Raw genomic sequence first — 22,135 nt, forward strand, 5'->3', positions numbered from 1 at the left:
AGGTACTATTTTACTTTGAACTGTTGAGACTTGTGCTTAGGGATATAAAACTTGTCTTTCAATCTTAGACAGTGATGCATGAATTATGTTAGGGTGTACAAGAATTTCGTGGAGAGGCTTCTGCAAGATGGTATGTTCTCAGCCTTACACAAAATTATTAATGCATGCTCCTGTAGAATAACTTGCATCACCACAAAAAGATTACACCATAGGACTCTGTTACAAGACTAACTGTCCCATCAACATAACAAGAGAGAGTTTTTTCAAAGTCCTAGGCTAGTAACCTACATGATCAAGTGTTCAATGGCTCAGTTGTCTGAGATTATTAAATTCATTTCTATTTAAATATGACTGTGTAAAATGAATATTCACTTTGATAACAGAAGTAAATAGGTAAGACATTTGCACTATGCGCATCATACATAGGAGCTGCCCAGAAATATATTTTCCAGCCTAGTTCCAAATTTTGCTTTCACATGTGTTAGGCTCAATGACCATGGGTAAGTCACTTTGGCAGCATCAATATCCACATCTTTCTGTACTTAATTTTTTCTTCTCATCTGGTGTTGCAACTACGGTCTCAATTTCTTTCGAATATATAATTATGAACAAGTTGCACAATTTAATTGATGTGGTGTGATTATGTAGCGAAAACTGAGAATACTCTTTAAATAGCTGTCTACGGTATGAGACAATCAGTGTGCGGAGGTGAGTGCCACATATTATTCTTCGGGCACACACTTTTGCAATTAAAACTGTGAAACACAAGTTATCCAAGAAAATAACCCCATGTGATATTACTGAATTAAAATAATGGAAGTACTCTGTTAACTTATTGAATTGTTTCTCTGCAAGACTTGCAATGACTGAATTCTGAAAGCAGTGGAAATGAGGTATTGCAGGGAACAATGGAGAGGGAAAGAAGCACACAGACTATTGTGGTGAAAGGGGGGAGGAGTAAAAGGAAAAGGACACCCTTGCTTTAGGATCATTATTTCGCACAAAGAACTGTTTTGTATTTTTTCAGGTTTTAAAAACCACCTCACCATGGGCCCATATGCTTCCAGGGGCGATTCTGGAAGTTTTTCATTTGAGGGGGGGGGGGGGGGGCGCTTTGGGGAATGGAATATTGCTTAACAAAAGGAGAGTTGGGGTCCTCCACTGACAAATTGGTGAAATTTGGCGTTGGTTAAAGTAGATTTTGGTAACTGTTTTGGAGTTCAGAGTAAAAATGTGTCCACAGAATGTGTGCCCCTGGGAAAGTATAATACAATTTGACCGAGATGTCTGGCGATTTCGAAGTTTTTGTTTGGGGTCAGTAATTTTAATTGTTGGTAGGCATACCTTGCATATTTAGCTTTAGTTAAATGAAGTTTATTGGTTTAGATAGTAAGCTATTTGCCGCACTTACTCTTTTCTTAAAATATGTTTGAAATACATTGCTACATATTTATACAAAAAACGATTGAATCTGTTGAAGTAATATATTCGCTTCATAAATAACATATTCTTCACTATTTACGTCTGCTGCGTTGGGGTAATTTTTTGATTCCGCGACTGTAGAAATCACGTGGTTTGAGGCGAATGACTCCTCGAGCTATGTTCGGAGCGCATTTTCATCCAGAAAGGAAGCTCCTTCAGGGTCGTTCGACAGAAAGTGAAAATTTGAGGGCGCAAGATCTGATTAATAAGATGGTTGCGGAATGACTTGCCAACACGTACCCTCTTTTGTCAGACTAACAGAATGCTGGCAGGTATTATCGTGGAGAAGCTTTCAAAGCAGTCTTCCTGATCGTTCTCGGGTTGCTCCTGCTAGACATCTCAGTTGTTGATGATAAATGTCGGCAGTGATAGTTATATCTCCGGGAAGCAAATCGAAATACACTACACTGTTGCTGTTCAACCAGAGGCATAATAGTATGTTTTGTGGATGCGCACAGGTCTTTGGATTAAAATCTAGAGTAACGTGACGTACTCCCACTTTTCGTCTTGGAATGTTGTCAACGTTTCGCGTGATGGGGACAAAAGACGTTGTCATCTGTGAAAATTACGTAGCCACTTCTACACCGAAAAAATGGCAAGCAAAACAACCTTTTCAATTTCGGTGCGCATCGCATCTCTTCTCGCCTCTTATTGGTTATTTCAAAGAAACATTCCTTGGCTACGCGAAAACTACGAAACTGACGCGTTGTTAAAATGCGCACGTGAGCAGTAGGTAAGTGCCGGCGCTAGCCCTCATCTCTTCGCCGATATCTATGGTCAAAGCCTCATCTAGACTTAAGTTGGTCTTTGTGCGGAGAGTTGCCGTTTTGTTTCTGCTCAAGCATTTCTTTGTTTTCTAAATGTTCTCGGAAAGATACCACTGCACATCACAAGAAATGCTACAGATAGAATGTTTGAATTCTAATTCCATTCTTTGTTCTTTCTGCAAGAATGTCTTGGCCACGTCTCTGAAATCGGAATATCATGACCTCGCAGCTCCGAAAGCAAATATTTCTCATTGGAGGTGAGGCTTACACCAAACCCTCCAGATGTCAGACACTTAGATCGGTATCAAACGTTGTGTGTATAAACCAAAACACGGATTTAGTTCGGGCTGTGTGCTGTCGACCAGTAGAAGATGCGTAAACGGTAATTAAAAGTAACACTAGAATTACGGAATATAAGGAAATCGTATCTGTGAGCTACGAATGTTAAAATCTCTGGTAGCTGAGTTTGTAGAACGTCAGACCGTCGTATGAGAGGTCATGAATTCGTAACTCACTGATAGCGACTGGTTTTTTTTTTCTTTTTACAGATTGCGCGTGAAACTGTTACATGAGAGAACTTTTTTTTTCACATATGAAAAGGATGTTTCGGAGTTTGTAGCAATGTTCTTTTGGCAGTCTGCTTTCGCTTCGTTAGTCGAAAGTAGCAAACCTGTAGAATACATTTTTATAGATAGGTGTGTTGTTATCTGTACAAATATGTGCTATAGATTTGCGACTTTCAACTAACATAGCGAAAGAAGTCTGCCAAAAGAACATTGCTACAAACTCCGAAACTCCCTTTTACATGTCAGAAAAAAGTTCTCCCGTGTAACCTTTCCACACTTAATCTGTAATAATAATACGTCATCAGTAGATTTTGAACTCTGGCCTTCTTTATTGTTTTTAACAATAAACTTTATTCAGTTCAATTATATGTAGTAGATACAAGGTATGTTTTAAATTCCATTATATTTCGCCATCAATTTTCCATTTAGATAGTTAGTTTTGTTTTAATGGCATTTCTGTGTTGAGTTCGTTTGTTTCATTTCTAAAACGTTTTCCATTTGTATTTAAATTTTTCTAGAATTCCAGTCTTTCTTTTTATTTATATGTAATAATTGATTAAACTATTTTAATTACAAATAAGTTTTTGGCAACGATAAATGTGAACAATATTTTTCTAATGTATTAGAAAATATAAGACATACAATTGAGAGTTTATTATGTACTTAGTATTGACTTGATGGAAGGAGGGTCATTGTTGCTTTTGCTATCATTTTAACCATTCCCAGCGAAGGCGTTGATGTAACACTGAACACAAAGAAACTCTGCACTCGACAGTGAAAGAGAACTTTACTGAACAATGGTCTGGCCCACTACCAACTCACCTACCAGTGATCAGATCCAGAGCTCACAGATACCATTTCCCAATACTCGGTAGTTCTAGGTGTTATCTTTAATTACCGTTTACACATCATCTATTGGACGACAGCATACAGCACGAACTAAACCGGTGTTTTGGTTGATACTCTATCGACACAAAACATTTGGTACTGATCTGAATGTCTGACATCTGGAGGTTTGGGTGTTAGCTTATCCATGCGATGTTGGGTTTGTGTAGCACAGTAAGAATTACTCAGCAGATGATGTTTGAATGAACCCAGGCAGCTGGCATATTTGCGTTCACGATTTTAAGTAAGTAAGTCTACTTTTTTTCCACAGAATTTTTAGACTATTATTCCGAGTTGCGCTTAGTCGCTAAAAAAAACTCTTCAAATCTCATATTCCCGAAAACAATTGCCTTCTGAAATGTTCACATTATTTTTAGTCAGGTATATTATACTATTTCACATCGTTACCCAACCCGGCGTTTCTTATAGCGCCATCCAATCAAAATTCCGATATTTATTAAAATAAAAAGCCGACATCAAGTGCTATGTTATAGAAAGCCATTGTCTGTTCCTCAAATTTGGCAATCAAATTGATGATCAGGTCCCATACTCTGAGGAGCATAGGGGAGGATACGGGAGACCCGCACCGCCGACTAGGCAAGGTCCCAGCGGAGGTGGTTTGCCATTGCCTTCTTCCAACCGTATTGGGGATGAGTGATGATGAAGTCGGACCCAGTCATCTCGAGGAGCCAAAAATCCCTGACGCCGCCGGGATTCGACCCCGTCCGCGGTAAGCTAGAACGCTACCGCAATACCACAAACTGCAGACAGTAATCAAATTACCCACACTCTTTTATTCTCCATGACTTTTACATTTTTTTTTTTCAAACAGAGCCAAGTTTGACTGCACAAACATGAACATAAATTTCACTGATCGGACTACTGAAAAAAAAAAAAATCTGAAATTATATTCGGTGGCCTGGCTTTGTGTGGGACGATCTTGTCAATGTAAACTTGTTGACCTAAATAAAACTTGGGGTACATTTACATGTTGCACTTACAGACTAACTTCAGTACTTAAGCAAAGCTCATAACAGAATTTTGCGAAAATGGGACAAAAAGAACAGTAATGCTTCCGATATACAGGACCGGACAGCAAGCCTTCTTTGTGAAATTTAAAAGATTTCCATACAGTTTTCGTACTTTTTCGGTAATTTTTTTTCTTTACATAAAAAGGCTCGTTTTTTATAGTTATTGACGGAAAGTACTACAATTTTTCAAAAGATGGGGATCTAATTTTTATTTGCTGATATTATCTACGATTTCGAAATACAGTCTTCGTAAGTGGTTATCAAGTGATTCAGGCTTCATTATTTTATTGGTGTTAAGTTCCTCCCCAGTTTTATCGAAAGCAGACGATTACGTTTCAAAGTTCTCTTTCCTTTTGCAGCTGTTGCTGAAACTCCACTATTTTGTTACTGCAATATAAAAGCTCAACATTCTTGGACTGGAGTGCGATGAGCAGTACACATGAAAATTCCAGCAAGTTCGACAACAGTTCTATTAAAAATATATTTTTGAAATCCTTCAACACACCAGCACATCCTCTAAATGCATTTCAGCCAAGTTTTCGAAATCTCTGCTTTCACAGTCATGTTCAAAAGCCATCAATGCCACGAAGAAAGCTCGTGCATCTTTTTAGGGGAATAAGAGAAGAAAGATGCAGAGATTTAGGACCACTGAACAAGACTAACCTCTTTGTTGGACTAGAGACTATTGGGTACCTCATTAATAAGATGGTCATAGCAATGTCTGAAGAAGGCTGTAAGATATTTATCTGATACTGTCGTGTAAAGATCATAAAATGTCCACTCATGCTGAAATTCCATCGTATGTCTTGGTACTTAATTGATCGCCAGATTGAAATATGTCCGTTATTGTGTTTAAAAGTCCCACATAATTCTCACTATTGAACTCTCCTGCCTCGGGCATGGTTGTGTGTGATATCCTAGGGTTGGTTAGGTTTAAGTAGTTCTAGGGGACTGATGACTTCAGTAGTTAAGTCCCATAGTGCTCAGAGCCAATAATCAATACATGTCGTTGGAAACCATCCCAACGCCTTGGTCTGGTTTAGCTAGCAGAAGGCGCTTTTCCAGGGAGTAAAGCTGCGTAGACATTGGAAACCATGGGGGTGGAAGAAAAATAAAAAAAGGAGTTATTACGTCATGAACTTGAAACAGACGTCTGCCATCTTAAGCAGGCCAATATATATTTGGTTCACGGCATTTATACCTACCTCCATGGTTTACAGTGGTGATACTTCCTCGTGACGTCACTCTGACGTGGCAGCGTCTTGTTTCGACTGTTTTTCATAAAAAGTGCCAGTCTTCTTTGTTTATAGGAGTACTAATCGATCTGATTGTAATCTAAGGTTTAAAGGAATCACATTCATTCGTAAAAGGAGCCGTTCGAGCATTATTTTGTTTTGTACACACGTATTATGGTTGAGCTGTTTACTGTCATTGTAGTGGTTTTATTTTTGCAATTTGATTTTCGATTTGCCTTACTTCTGTTTTCCATTGCCTTCCAAATCGCAAATGCTCCGACATCCGAGCCACACTGTAATAACGGTCTCGTCCCCGCAGAACACAAGGTTACGTAACCGCGCTGATTGTTGGGGGGCATCATCTCATCCGCTTTTTCCCACCCCTTTAAAAAGGTCCTGGCCAGAATAGCCGGAGACAGCAGTCATGCATGTGTATTTGAATGTCTGTGTGTGCTTTGCTTCTTTTCTGAGGGTGGTTTTGGCCGAAAACTTGTGTGAACACACTTCTTCGTGCCTGCCTGGTGCTTGGCATGTGGGGTCAATTGAAGAATGGGATACAACTCGGCGGCTTTGACCAATGAATGATCTTACATATTAGTTTGTTTATTTTCGAGCTATAGATGATAAATCGAATAACTTCTGGGACAAAGCGTCATAATCGTAAATAAAATTAAATGTGTTATTGAGAATTAGATACTTCATATGCTTTCTGTAGCTTGTCATTTTAATAATTTTGAATCATTTGTATGCATATTTTGAATTATACCACTGTCTGATAGTGAGTCGTTCCAGTTGCTGGTTCCTCTGGATCAACCAAAGACTAGGATACTAGTACTAGCGAACGCAAAAAGCTATATACGAGTATGTAGCACAGACATCTTGTACCTCAGTTAAACTACCAAAGTTGCATCCTATTCTTCAGTTGACTCTGTTGAGGTACATGATACAAATTTTACGTTTCATGCTTTTTTCACCTTTGTCAGTACTTATATACTATTCATCAGTTCTCCTATGTAGGTCAGCTGAAGTATAGGATGCAAATTCTACTTTGGTCGCTCTCTCTAGTATCCTAGCCTTCAGTTGACCTATATAAAACAGAGGAGTAGGATACTACGACTTTCCACTGCGAGAAAAGTGATGTATGTAACTACCTTCGAATTGCGGCTATACATGGTATATATCCGCAATGTGTTTTCCCTACTCTTCATTCCTGTGCTTGTCAACATCCGTCTCTGTCTTTGCAATACATTATCTGTGGTAAATTATGACGTCATTTTTCAAAGCCGATGGGATTCTCACGTGTTTACTCGCTTGTCATAATTTAATCGGTTGTTCGTTCCAATTTAATAGGTACTTTTTTCATCCTTAGTGCTTTTGAGACATTTTGGATAAAGTGTTTTCCATTGTGGCCAATGTTTACTTGAGTCGACCTATATAGGTCAACTGAAGTACGGGTGCAAATTTGGGATGTATTCTAGTGTCAGATTACACTCGTCGGCTTTGAGCAGTGACGTCATATAGGAGCCGAGGACGCTACGTCGTGGTAAACTTTGAAAGCTGCGGATGATATTTTTAAATAAAAGAATGTAGCATACGATAAAATTAGTCACAATGCTTGCGATTACCTACTTATCCACGAATTGCATCGGAATGAAATAAAGATAATGGAAATAAACAAGAGAAAAAATAAATTATTGTCGTGAATTATACGAGCAAGAAAAAGGACAGATAATCTTTAAATTCGATTCTTACACCTTCGCTAGCATCAGCTCAACAACAAGATATTAGTAATAGCGAAAAAAGCGATATACATTTGTATCCTGTACTTTCACTGACCTATTTAGCTTAGCTGAAGAATAGGGTACCAGTGCCAGTGAAGACGAAATAAGCGACAACTGCAATATTTTTAACGTGTAGGATACCATTAGTAGCGAAAGCAAAAAAAGTGACATACATAAAATTTGTATCCAATACTTCGGTTGACCTGTGTAAGTCAAGTACAGCTATCAATATAGGTCAGCTGAGATTCGCCATGGCGATATTACGTATTCCTTTTCTTTTGCATTTACTAGCACTAGTATCCTATTCTTGTTGATCAATATAGATCAACGGAAAAATAGGATACGATGGCTGAAAAAAGCGATATAGACAACATTCCGTTCGCAAAATTGATGTATGTGATATACGTTTTTCAACATTTGTCCGTGCTTGTAAGTCTTTGCAATGCATCATTTGTGATAACTTGTGACGGCATTGCTCAAACTGACGGGTTGTATCCGATGCTTCAGTATTACAATCTATCCGTTTCACAGTAGTTATTCCCTCACGAAATTTGTTGTAAATAATACACAGCACTTCGAAGGAACAAGGATAGACATAATTACAATACCAGAAAGAAAAAAAACGACATTCTTTACGCCACATTAAGGTTGTCTATAACAGAAACAGGGGTTCACAATGCTGCTACCAAAAGGAAGTTCACTTACCCACTGATATAAAATGACAGACAGCAAAGTAAAATTTGAAACTAAGCTGCCAGCAGGGGTGGCCGAGCGGTTCTAGGTGATACAGTTTGGAACCACGCGACCGCTACGGTCGCACGATCGAATCCTGCCTCGGGCATGGATATGTGTGATGTCCTTAGGTTAGTTAGATTTAAGTAGTTCAAAGTTCTAGGGGACTGATGACCTCAGAAGTAAGGTCCCATGGTGGTCAGAGCCATTTGGACTATTTTTGAAACTAAACTGAAAAGTTTCTCTTTGACGTAAATGGTGATGGGTAGGAATTGCTGCCTTTAATTCAAAAAAGCTAATAAATGCTCAATATGGAAGCATATTCACAGACAAATTCCATGTAAATATATAATGACTCGTTCCATATCATTAAGATTTACCGTTCAAATCATACATGGAGCGTGTAACTAACGAATGAAATTTGCTATCGCACTCCATTGGATTTAGTGTTAAGATGGCCCAGTGGGCACCCCCTCAAAAACTGGACAGATATCAAGCATGAAACAGGAATGTGGTGCACTAAACTCTGAAAACGAAGCAAATATGTAACAGCGAACGATCCAACCTCAAGATATGTAATACTGAGCGAGTTCAAATAGCGACGGCGTCGTGGTTATGTGGTAGCGGTGTTGGACTGCCGAGGGGGATATCCGTGTTCAAATTTCGGTCGATCCCCATACGCCGCACTACCTCTGTATTAAAAAATGGAACAATTCAGAGATGTCGTGGCGTCGACACGTCACTTCGTGGTCCACACCACGTCCGTTTCTAGCAACGAGCGGCGCACCGAAGCGATGCGTGGCATGAGACGCCAAGTAGCGCGCTGCTATTTACATTGATTTGAAGTCATTCGATGTGCCTCAAAATAATTGGTTTCTGTACTTAAAGCAGAACTATATCCGTCTCTATAGATAGTTCCTCAGAAACACTTTTACTTTTCGCTTAAAAAACACTGGTTTGGGATTTGCCCGTGTTCTCCACTATGCAGTCTTTCGCATTCGATTCTGGAGCTAACTAGTCTGACATCACAGCTTGACAGTAAACTGTTTTACTTTCATTTTTGCTCTTTGTTTTTGTATTACTTCCCAAATAAGTAAACCACCATAAATATTATGAGAAGTGAGGACTGCAGTCACCGGCCAGTTAACATATGGTGGGTTTTAGGACCTACGTTGCTGTGTACAAAATATAACCAACATATCGAAACCGTTTTTAGCGGTGGAAGAACAGCTATACCTGCCACCAGTCTCGAGTAAGTGATCCGTTTTGATGACGCGCAGCACTCGACGTTATGGCCGCGTGCTAAGCAAATTAGCGGTTCGTGTCCCTCTTTCGTATGTGGTTTATGAAGTCAGTTACAATCACACTGTTAGTTAATATGGCGTTAAGAGTTACTTAAATTTTGAAATTGAAGGTAGACGATCGCAAGTTGAGTGGAAGTGTTTGCTATATATTGTAGTCTTGTCTACATTAGGTTTCATTTGCGACACATTGAGTACCTGTTTTCGTTCACATATTGTCGAACAAATGGCTTGTTTTCTAACGAGCAACGAATGAGAAAGGGATTATGTTATTGACAAAAGTAAAGTATTTTGTGTTCTGGATGTTTTGTACTTACCTATTTTATGTTTACATATTTGGGTTTTCTTGATGAAGGTATGAATACAAGTAAAACGCTATTTTGAATATTTTTGTAACAGTTATTACATAGTTATGTTATCTTTGAAACTGGATGAAAGACGTTGAATCTGTGCAGTTACAAAGTTCTGCTGCTGAAGCACAATGATTTTGCTGTCTCTCTGATTGCAGAAATAGAAACATTATTTTGAGAAAGTACAACACTCGTCAAAACGCATAAAGTTACTGTAAAAACGGAAGATACTGAAAAAATTACAATATTCCTGTTGCAAGTATAGTCAACATTAAGCGGCCTGACAATACTAGTTTGTCAAACCCTCAATATACTGAAGCGACCTCACTATCAATAACATTGACAAGAACATGTGCTGTAGTTGTATTACCTATAGCTCGCAAGCAACAGAAAACAAAGAAAAACAGGAAATGGATCCGATACTGGTTGAAATGAGGACCGAATGGTCACATGTTAATTTACTGATTGAAATCAGAATCACGGATTCGAAAGATTTCATAAATTACTTTCCGGAGAGTTCTGCATCATACAAGTTATTAGTGTTGATACGAGATAAAATAGGGAAGCCAAATATGTTAATGAGAGAGGCAGTCGCGATCGACAAGAGATTATGAGCAACTCGAGCATTACAACGACCTGTCTGTCGCCAGACATCTCGAAGTTTAGTTCTGTAATATCAGCAAGCACAATTAGTAAAATTCTATGGAAAAGCAATGAAGCAACTGTATCTGATGGGCAGGGGCCGTTCGGACAATTAACATAAAACTTTTAACTTCCTGGCAAATTAAAACTGTGTACCTTTGCCTTGTGCGGGTAAGTGTTCTAGAAGGTAGGATACGAGGAACTGACGGAATTACAGTTGTGAGGGTGGGTCGTGAGTCATGCTTGGGTAGCTCAGACGGTAAGGCACTTGCCTGCGAAAGGCAAAGGTCCCGAGTTTCAGTCTACGCCCGGCACACAGTTTTAGTCTGCCAGGAAGTTTCATAATAGCACACATTCCGCTGCAGAGCGAAAATCTCATTTTGGTAACGTAAAACTTTCTTTTATTTTTTTATAAATACTTTGTGGCAACTGGGTGAAACTGGCCTGTGTTTCGCAGACCTATTAATAATACCTTGTAGATAAACGATGCATTTTTCGAAACGGAAGTGTTTTGAAAAACTGATGTGTAAAAACGATCTGTATACTGTATTTGCAAACTAATAAAGTAAACAATGTAATAGAAAATCCTCGGTTAACCATCCTAAAGTGCTGTAATACACAATGATTACCCTTGCATAGACCTATTAAAATCCTATTATGTTAAAAGGCTCCTTAAGTATTGAATTTGTTGTATGATATATACGTCAGCGAAATGAAAAAACTCTCCAACATCTCAATGGAGAATATTGTCAAACCGTCAACATTTTACCCTGCATTCCTACACTTCCGGGAAGTGTTTTGGGAGGATGAATATGCAAATCCCACTCTGGCCGTAAAAGATTTAGGTTTCTCTCCAGTTTCCCCAAATCAGTGAAAGTGGAAATTAAGAGGCTTTATTTGCAAAGGATATGACCGGTTTCCCTCTCAAGATTGAACTTGTGCTCAGTATCGAGTGGCCTCACTTGCGTCATCAGTGCCCTAGAACTTAGAACTACTTAAACCTAACTACCCTAAGGACATCACACACATCCATGCCCGAGGTAGGATTCGAACCTGCGACCGTAGCGGTCGCGCGGTTCCGAACCGCTCGCCTACCCAGGCCGGCGATAACTCATGTTTCACAGTTTTCATTGCACAAAAATAATGTGGTGCTCACCTAGACACACTTATCACCGTGTGCGTTGATTTGAGCCGAGAAAAGTAAGGATATTGATGGTACCAAAGTTTTTATGACTTACCCATTCACTATCGTTGAGTCTGACAGATGTGAAAGCTATATTTAATACTAAGCTGAAAAATACGTTTGTGGGCAGCTTTATTTAGAAATGTATGATGTACAAAATTCAAACGTTGTAACAGTACGAGTCAAGATAGATGTAACGGAAGTAGAATAGCGTATTTGCCTCTATTGGTTACGGTAGAGAGACCGATCTTTCGGTCCTGTCTGTATATTTATATACAATATTGCATGAATAAAGGCTGGGCAAGAGTAAGGCTATCGTCAAAAACGCACGCCGCGCGATTTGTTCGGTCATAATAATAACATGCTTTTGAATACAATTAAAATATAACGGCGATACCTGTTTATTGTTATTGGAAATAATATGTAGTAAATTAATGAGTAAGGTAGCCGATCCTATAAGAAGAGGTAAAATTGGGCATATTGAGGTGTTTTGCTTTATATCGACGAAGTCGATGATAAGGCGTAAGCAATAAGCATTTTGTTTACTCTTGGAAATAAACAAGACGAGCTAATTGTGCGCTGTGAAAAAGTATAGGGGGCGAGTTTTAAATAACTCCGGTATACGATCAAAGTAAAAAAAGGGCATTTAGTTACACGAAATCGCGGATAGCTTAGTGTGGTCATTAAATTGTGTACAACTACAGGACGGTCAATTCCGGGATAAATCTATACGCATCTCACCAGGGTCGCGGTATTGAGACTCTTTTTTTAATTATATCGCGGAGAGCTGGCTCAAATTTATTAAAAGGAGAAAATCGTCAACTTTTACGCGAACTCTTAATAATAGCGGATCGGAGAGAAAAGTGTGCAATTGTCTTACGCCTAACAAACATTCGTGGAGGGCGGTGGCTAAACTAGAAGAGTCAATTACAAAATACTGTATCATCATCATTGACTGCTGGTGTCGAGTAACCAAAACTGTTCATCAAAGGGTATCGATGGAACTTGTAAGTTAGGGTTCAGGTACACACATATACTCCACATCAGAGCATGAATGCGAAATAAAAATTGTGAACAAAGTTACGTTAAATAAAACAGAAGAAACAAGACAGTTTGGTCGTATCTGTTATTATTGCATAAACTAACATTTCTTATCGTTGTACGAAGCCTTTCTAAACGATCTTTATGACAATTTGCTTCGAAGGGATCTCGTTAAGAGTTAAGTTTTCGGGACCAGGTCATGTGGGGGTAGTTCGTAGACCCTAACTACTGCAGCTATTCTGGAATCAGGTGCTGCCGTGACCGTTGTGTGTTGTTAATGACTTAAGGTCATAAAGTGTATTTATTCTACAAAATATGCATTAATAATTTTATGTAAAGCTGACAACATAACCACGTGCAGAAGTTCTCCAGGGGCCATGGGATTCTTGCACTCGGATACATTTATGCCCAACAGTATGTTGGTGGGGGCTCTGCCTCTAATTGCCATTTCCTTGACAGGAGATTCTTTTGACGTACGCTACTTCTACAATGTTTTTAAAAGTAATTCCAGTTGCCAAAAATTTCTTGGCTCCTTGTTCTCTTTCATTGTCTTCAATTAGCACTAATCTGCAGATAAGACAGCCAACATATCCTGTTCTAATTGTGTTTGTGTGTGTTTTAGAGACAAAAAAATTACAAGAATATACTGAACGACTTGAGCTGACTACTTACTTGTCACTGGACATGACCAACACAATACGTGTCTACAGTAGCTTCTGAAAGTGGATAAGGAAACACAGCAAACCACATGACCATTTCACACACCCTTCCATCAGCTTAGTCAGGAAGTTTTACTGTGATGGCGCTGTGTGATGGTGTGGTATGACTTGTAGAGTGCTAGTCTACCGCAGAAACACACTGATATGCAACGCTGTTGTGTGTGTATACCAGTACATGAACCATTGCTAATTTGAAGGAACCCCATGATATAGTTGAGAAGCCTGTCTCCATTTTGACAGATTGCAATAAAAGTGTTTAAAGTGCTAAACATTAGTTTATTTATGGTGCCCTCACAGCTGTACTCTGGCAACACTCCTGAAAGAAATGATATTGCAGAGAAAGGATTTAGCCAGAGGTCAGGCAATTACATCCAGACTTAATCCTCTGCTCTGCATTGTTGGGTGCTCTGTTTTGAAAACTTGTGTTGTATTAAAACTGTGAGCAGACTAAATTCTACAGATGAATAAATCTGTCAGTCAGTCAATCGAATATTACCATACTTTGCCTCCATGTTCATTCTAATTAGCCAACCATTAGCAGTGTCATATTTTTGATCTTGTAATCCCCTATTTTGTGCATTTTTGCTTACGATTCTTCATTAATAATTATTGCCCAATTTTGATTTGTAATAGTGATATTTATTTATTTGTGATGGATACTAGTGACTTTATTTGTGATTGGACCCAAATGCCAAACCAAACGTCACATTTTATTGGGTTATATGTAGCCTAAGCTTTTGCAGCCTCTGTAGATGCCGACAGGAGTACTATCACAATTCTGTGTGTCTTTTGACCAAAAACAGTTTCAATAGCAGTTTGTTAAATTTTTGCCCTAGAGCAACATGACGAGCCAGAGCAGTGTTGAAAGGTGGTAAGACAGAGCATCACGCAGCGCATTCAGGAGATGTGGGGCTACATGTCAGAAGAGCTGTGTCACCTGCAGAAGTAGCTGGTCAAGATGGGAAACACACTAAGCAGTCAATGGCAGTAGCAGGTTGCAGGATGTGGCTGTGTATTGTACAAGCAAAGCGGAGGCACATCAGATATGCTTTTATTAGCTTCACAAATTTCTCCGTTTTTAGTAGGGGGAAATAAATAAATAAAATAAAACAATACTATTCTGTCTGCCCTTAGCACAGTTGTGTAGGTGGTGACAGGATCTAGGCTTAATGCAGAATTTGTGAATGTTTACATATATGTAAGGTGACTTCTGGTATTTCTTCTACGTACATGTTGGGACCACATGTGTCAGATATATTTACTTCGTAAATGTAGATTCTAACATTTCACACATAACTTAAATGTCTTCTTTCTGTCCTAATTCCACATATTTTGGACTGATTTTATCCAAACCTATGCATGTAGGTTTGGATGATGAATGCAGAAAAAAAGAACCCTTGCTGTATTCTCTGCTGTTTTATAAATAGATATGGAATGTATTTGTCTGAATTATGCTTGGGATCTTGCTGTCATCCTGGTGAAACAACAGAGGGACAGGATTTAAGCTACCTGCTTTTGGTTAATATATTACTACTGATAACATCTGATGACCACCACCACTGGTTGTGTGATGGTGCTGAAGTATAGTCAATAAAAGATGATCCCATGCAGCTGCAGTGGGCTCAGTGTGGCTGATTTGTGCATCTACTTCACCCAATCACATAATGCAATTTTGTATATGTCTCTGTGGAAACAACTCAGCTCTGTAGATTGCTACTGTTTTCACCTGTAGCCATTTGCACTTCACAGCTGAAAACTGCCAGCACCACTACCGACAACCAAGACATTCTTTTGCCAAACTTTATATTCTATAACAGTTTTCATGACTGAGGATTTACACTGCTGTACACATACCATAAAAATGATGGAAGATTAAAATGTTGAAATATTTGTTGTTGTCAATAATGTTACTGGCTGTAGCCCCATAAGTTATTTGAACATTCAGTATGCTGGGTAAAGCTCATGTCGTCATACATTTCTGCTTTTACTTGATGTTCTACATAATTTCAAGATGTATCTATATGATTCAAAGTACTGTATATATTTGAGAATTTTTTGGAAGTTTCCACATGTCATGAATAATGGGTCTCCAAAAAGTCCACCAACATGTGCATGTTTCAATTGTGTGTTCCACAACTTTTGGCAGCATATTTGTTTTGGAAAATTGTAGGTATACACATAATTAGGACAATATTTCCTCATTCAATTTGCTGACTTGCTTGTTTTTAGGACACTTTTGAAAGTTAAAGATCAAAATGTAACTGTAGTTCTTAGGAAATTAGCTGCTGTGATGGAGTTGTGTTCTGCACATATTACATTCATTAAGTTTCCCATCTTCACAGTAGTGTGTACTGTCTGCATTTGACATAAATTTGAGCGATTTTATGAGAGTTTGATATGCAAATTTGCTGGAGATATGTTAAGCATTCTTCCCACTCACCATATGCAAATGGAATGGAATGAACTACCATTACCTGGAGCAGTGTGAAATACCTTCTCCCAGGCACTCCACAGTGCTGTGCAGAGTGTAGATGTAGATCAACTCTCACATCTCTTCTTCTGTAAGTACTAACAGTGAGCTCACCTTGAGTCTGACACTACAAAACCTCTGCTGCTGTCAAAATTCTTTCATTACATGTTTCAGCCTCAGCTTACACAAAGGGAACAATTACCAATTTTGATATCTGAAAAGAAAAAAAAGGGAATACCCAACCACAATAAATGTATTTTAATAATGTAACAATATTATGAAAAGGATAGTTGCTACTTACCATATACTGGAGATGCTAAGGCGCAGATGGGCACGACAAAAAGACTGTCACAAAATAAGCTGTCGGCCAACAAGGCGCGCGCCACAGTCTCTGGCAGCTGAAGCCAGAGACTGTGTCCATAGAGAGAGAGAGAGAGAGAGAGAGAGAGAGAGAGAGAGAGAGAGAGAGAGAGTATGTGTATGTGTGTGTGTGTGTGTGTGTGTGTGTGTGTGTGTTTTTGACAAAGGCTTTGTTCTCCGAAAGCTAATTTTGTGACAGTCCTTTTGTTGTGCCTATCTGCAACGCAGAATTTACACTATATGGTGAGTAGCAACTATCCTTTTCATAATATTGTTACATTCCATTATGGATTTTCCATTGTTTTATTTATATAATGCCACAGTTCTACCATCAAGAGCTGCTGAGATATTATGACCAGTTTCCATCCTCAGACCATTGCGAGGTATCGTGTGTACAAAAGGAGATAACCTGTGAAATGCATTTCATATTTCACTGTCGATACAATACTACTTGGTGTATGTACTAATGAAAAGTCACCTAATAACACATCACCTAGTAGCAAAGTGCTTATGAAAATTCACATAATACATCACCTACTAACATAGTGTTTTAAAACAGTTAACATGGCCTATGGCATTATACAGCATAAAATCCATCAAAGACATAGAAATTAAAAGTATGATACAGTAAGTATTGCTGCTTATAGTGTACAGACATACAACGAATTACTTACATGTGATGCATTTATACACCATTATCTGCTGTCAATTTTAAAGTACATTATATTTTCAATAATAAAATGTACCAAACAATTAATGTTCATTCTACATGTACAATCTAATTCCAACATTTCATGCAGACACACACCTTATACTGGTGACTACATAGCTGTTTTATGTCCACATGTCAAATGAAAAATGATACAGAGAGCTTGCATACATAACACACTTGTTAACTGAAAAGGCAAGATCAGTTCCTGAATGTTCTACAGAGCTTCAACTTGTATCTGTACATAACTAGCCCTACAAGAGTAACAAACTCATCAGAAAGCCTCAGATAATTTCTTCACAAATCCAGGAACTACAGATAAAGATGTAATTAATGTCAGCCTAGGAGTATCCAATCACAATGCAATAATCCTTAAAATTCTCACAGCCCCAGTGACTAAAAATGCTTCACATAAAATGTACAACAGAACTTTCTCCTCTAACAGTTGCAGTCATTTCGTAAATACACTGGTTAACCAGTCATGGGCAGAAGTATTGTTACAATCAAGCACAAATGCTGCATATAATGTTTCCTTTTCCCTCTTTATGTTAAAGTTTGAAATGCATTTTCTGAAAAATTTTGTCAGAACAAACTCATATGGGCATTTACAAACTAATTCCTGGATTACAACAGGTATTAGAAATTCATCCAGGACAATGAAAATGCTTAACTCTAAAATGAAAAGTTTACTGGCCCCAAGTTTGAAGAACATGTAATAAACTACAAACGATATATATAGAAAGTTAATAATAAAAGCGAAATTACTAAGTAGTGATATATTAATAAGAAAATCGGGCAATAAATCAAGAACTACTTGGGAAATAATGAAAAGGGAAACAGGTAGTAGCCTCATGGATCAGGAAATAGTACTCAAAAATTGTGAAAACATTGAATTAAAAGATGAAACACTGGAAAATTACATTAATAACTATTATTTAAGTGTGCCTGTGTCATTAAGCAAAAACTTTACCAAATGCAAGAAATTAACATCTTTGAAACTAGCCAGTAGCATGATGTTAACTCCCACCAATACAAGTGAAACATTAAAGGTGATAAAGAGTAAAACCAAAACTGTCTGCAGGTGTGTATGAAGTGTTAGTAATTAAAAAAGTTATACAAGAAATTATAAAGACCCTGGTACGTATTGCCAATTTGTCATTCAGCTAAGGGGCGTTTCTGAAGAGGTTGAAAATCTCAAAGGTTAGACCGCTGTTTCTCTAATCATTTTCCAAAATTTTAGAGACATTAGTGAAAAATAAGCCTTAAAAGTTACTTAGATGCATACAAACTTCTGGACAGCAAGCAGCATGGCTTCTGTTCAGGCCACAGCACACAGTCAGCCATCCATGCCTACACTGATGACATTGTAGGAATCTTGACAACAAAAAATGTGAAGTGGGAATTAACTTATGTCTATCAAAAGAATTTGATACAGTAAATCACCAAATTTTGTTAAACAAGAAGGATGCAATAGGAGTAAGAAGAGTTGTGTGGAAATGGTTTGGATCTTTCTTTGAAGACTGAACTCAGGTCATAGAAATCATCTCAGACCACAACAACCAGAAACTAAAATGGGTTTCAGATGCACAAAAAGGGGAAATAGGCATCCTTCAGGGCAGTGTTCTTAGGCTCTTATTGTTATCGGTTTATATAAATGACAAAGAATCTAAATATTGCTACCAAAATTATGTTGTTCGGAGATAACACGAGCATAATTAGAAGTGATGATAAAAATAACTATCCACCACAACTGACATAGTCCTGAAATACATACACCAGTGGTTTAATGCAAACAAATTAACATTTAACTGAATTAAAACAAATTATAACCAGTATGGCAAAGCAACTGAAGGAAATAACCTCCTGTTAAAACTGAGTGACAAGAGATGGAGAATGTGCAATCAATCAAGTTACTAGGCATGCACATTGATCAAAACATAAGCTGGAAAGAGCATATCAAATATTTATCCCACAGGCTCAATCCGGCATGTTTCACATTGAGGACGATATGTAGAGTATGCAGCATAGAGTGAGCTAAATTAGTGTATTTTGCTTACTTTTGGTCTATTGTGTCTTATGGTATAGTATTCTGGGGTAAACAGTGTAAATGAAGGAAATAACAGATGAAGTAAAATTATATATAAAAACAAAGATGAGGTGACTTACCGAACAAAAGCGCTGGCTGGTCGATAGACACACAAACAAACACAAACATACACACAAAATTCAAGCTTTCGCAACAAACTGTTGCCTCATCAGGAAAGAGGGAAGGAGAGGGGAAGACGAAAGGAAGTGGGTTTTAAAGGAGAGGGTAAGGAGTCATTCCAATCCCGGGAGCGGAAAGACTTACCTTAGGGGGAAAGAAGGACAGGTATACACTCGCACACACACACATATCCATCCACACATACAGACACAAGCAGACATATTTAAATATAAATATGTCTGCTTGTGTCTGTATGTGTGGATGGATATGTGTGTGTGTGCGAGTGTATACCTGTCCTTCTTTCCCCCTAAGGTAAGTCTTTCCGCTCCCGGGATTGGAATGACTCCTTACCCTCTCCTTTAAAACCCACTTCCTTTCGTCTTCCCCTCTCCTTCCCTCTTTCATGATGAGGCAACAGTTTGTTGCGAAAGCTTGAATTTTGTGTGTATGTTTGTGTTTGTTTGTGTGTCTATCGACCAGCCAGCGCTTTTGTTCGGTAAGTCACCTCATCTTTGTTTTTATATATAATTTTTCCCATGTGGAATGTTTCCTTCCATTATATAGATGAAGTAAAATTTAAGACATAGCTCAAAAATTACCTATTAAGAAAAAGTTTCTATGATGTAGATGAGTACTTTGAATGTGTGTAAAATTATTGTCTTAACATTTAAGTACATGTTCATGACAAATGCTGTACTCTCAAAAATGCATTGAAAATAGCTATTAAGTGGCATTCCATTATTATGTTTGTACTACATGTACTTTGCAAGTTAATTAAACTTGTGACAATTCCTAAATCACATAAATGATTTACAGGAAGATAATAAAATAAAATGAAATTATACATGTTGTATATCATATGACACTCTGATCATTTATGACAGTCATATATAAAAACTCAGCAATCTATACTTTGTATGCAATAGTATACTATGTGTATTACAACAACATTAGCATTGACAGTCATGAAGTGCTAATAAGTAGCAACTGATATTTTTGTATTCCCTTCTATCTGAATTTTCTCCTCCTTACATTTTGTATGTGCAATGTTTTCCTTACACTGTGACCTTTGAGGGAGACAACACTCTTTAGTTTTAATGTAAGTGGAGTACAAGAAAGTACATTTTTAATACATTTATGTATGGTACATTACTAACTTGAAGTAATATGTACATATGCTCACAGTTAGGTTCTAATTCCTCACAGGAAACATTAATCGTAATGAACTATAATATGTAGGCTGACAAAATAGTTGGAACATAGTTACATACACAGTATCTTATTAATGATAACATGCACACACAGTGAAAATTAATACACTAAGTGATAAAACAATAGTTCCATATGGTGTATAGCTAATATGAATTGACTGAATGTTGTACAAGGTAACAGAAACACTTCATTGGACTGCATTGTATTGACAGTTACATATGAAATGCATTTCATGAGTTATCTCCCTTGATATACAGAATAACTGATGTGATCTCTTGGTGGTGGAACAATGATGTTTTCTCAAATGCTTATGAGCTGTGTGGTACTGCCATCACAAAATACACAGTAAAAGTATTTTGTGTACAACAGTATTGTTATGTTCCCCTTATGTGGTATGTCCAATCTATGTAAGACCAAAGACTGCTGTGGCTTTACTGCTGTGATCACTTTCAAAGTGGCACTGTAGAGCAGCAACACTTGTGGCATGTGCGAACACACCACCTGTTGATATAGCCTAAAGCAACACATAGCTCTAGGCTGCAGAATTGTCTTGCTTGTGTTGTCAAGAAAAGGACTTAGGCTTGAAATTTATGCTTTGGACTGAGGATGCTGAAAATGAAGCACACAGATAAGACATTAGGTGAATTGGCAGGGAGAGATATATGTGGAAAACAACTCTGCTAAAACATCAGGAAATAACTTCCATTTTACTGCAGGGACTGTAAAGGGCAAGAACTGCAGAGGCAAACAGAGATTAGAATATATACAACAAATAATTTAAGGTGGTGGTTGTTATTGCTGCTCTGGAGATGATGAGACTGACACAGGAGGAAATTTGCTACATTTAAATTAGCATGTAGAGCTAAAGAAAACCTAAATATTTCCTATCACAGAAGTTTCAATTAATGTATAAATTGGTACGTGGGAAGTAATCCTACATTCTACAGTAGAGACTCTGGAAAGTGTGAGAAGTTGTTCACATTTGTCTTGTTACTGGTACAGAGGTCAGGCGAGCACACTTCTATTTAACGATACAGTTCAGTGTCTTTAGCCACTGGAGTATTTAGTGTAAGTATTTAACAGCAATAAACTTCATGTAGGATACCTACGTATCTTGCTCCTTCCAATAATTATTCATGACTGTTCCTGAGTATAGAAATAATAGAAGGGAGAATATTATTACACGTTATTTATCCACAAATTTTGTCATTATGGCTTATAATGCCATTTTAAAATAATAGTTGTAACAACATAAATCCCAACTCTTACTTCGCCTCACTAAGAAATACATCCATGAATAGCCCCGTTTATGAAAAATGACTTGTTTGCCCACCAGCTCATCCCCCCCCCCCTACCTGCCCACCACTCACACACACACTCTCTCTCTCTCTCTCTCTCTCTCTCTCTCTCTCTCTCTCTCTCTCTCTCTCTCTCTCTCTCTAAACAGGCTGAGAAGATACGCA

The 22,135-nt window shown here is 38.0% G+C and overlaps 1 protein-coding gene across 2 annotated transcripts in view; it reads right to left on the minus strand.

The window, feature by feature from the left end:
• Positions 1-22,135, minus strand: part of LOC124719117 — a 225,082-nt gene that overhangs the window by 108,445 nt on the left and 94,502 nt on the right. The window lies entirely within an intron of this gene.

This window comes from Schistocerca piceifrons, chromosome 10 (assembly GCF_021461385.2).
Source record: "Schistocerca piceifrons isolate TAMUIC-IGC-003096 chromosome 10, iqSchPice1.1, whole genome shotgun sequence".
Taxonomy (NCBI): Eukaryota; Metazoa; Arthropoda; class Insecta; order Orthoptera; family Acrididae; genus Schistocerca; species Schistocerca piceifrons.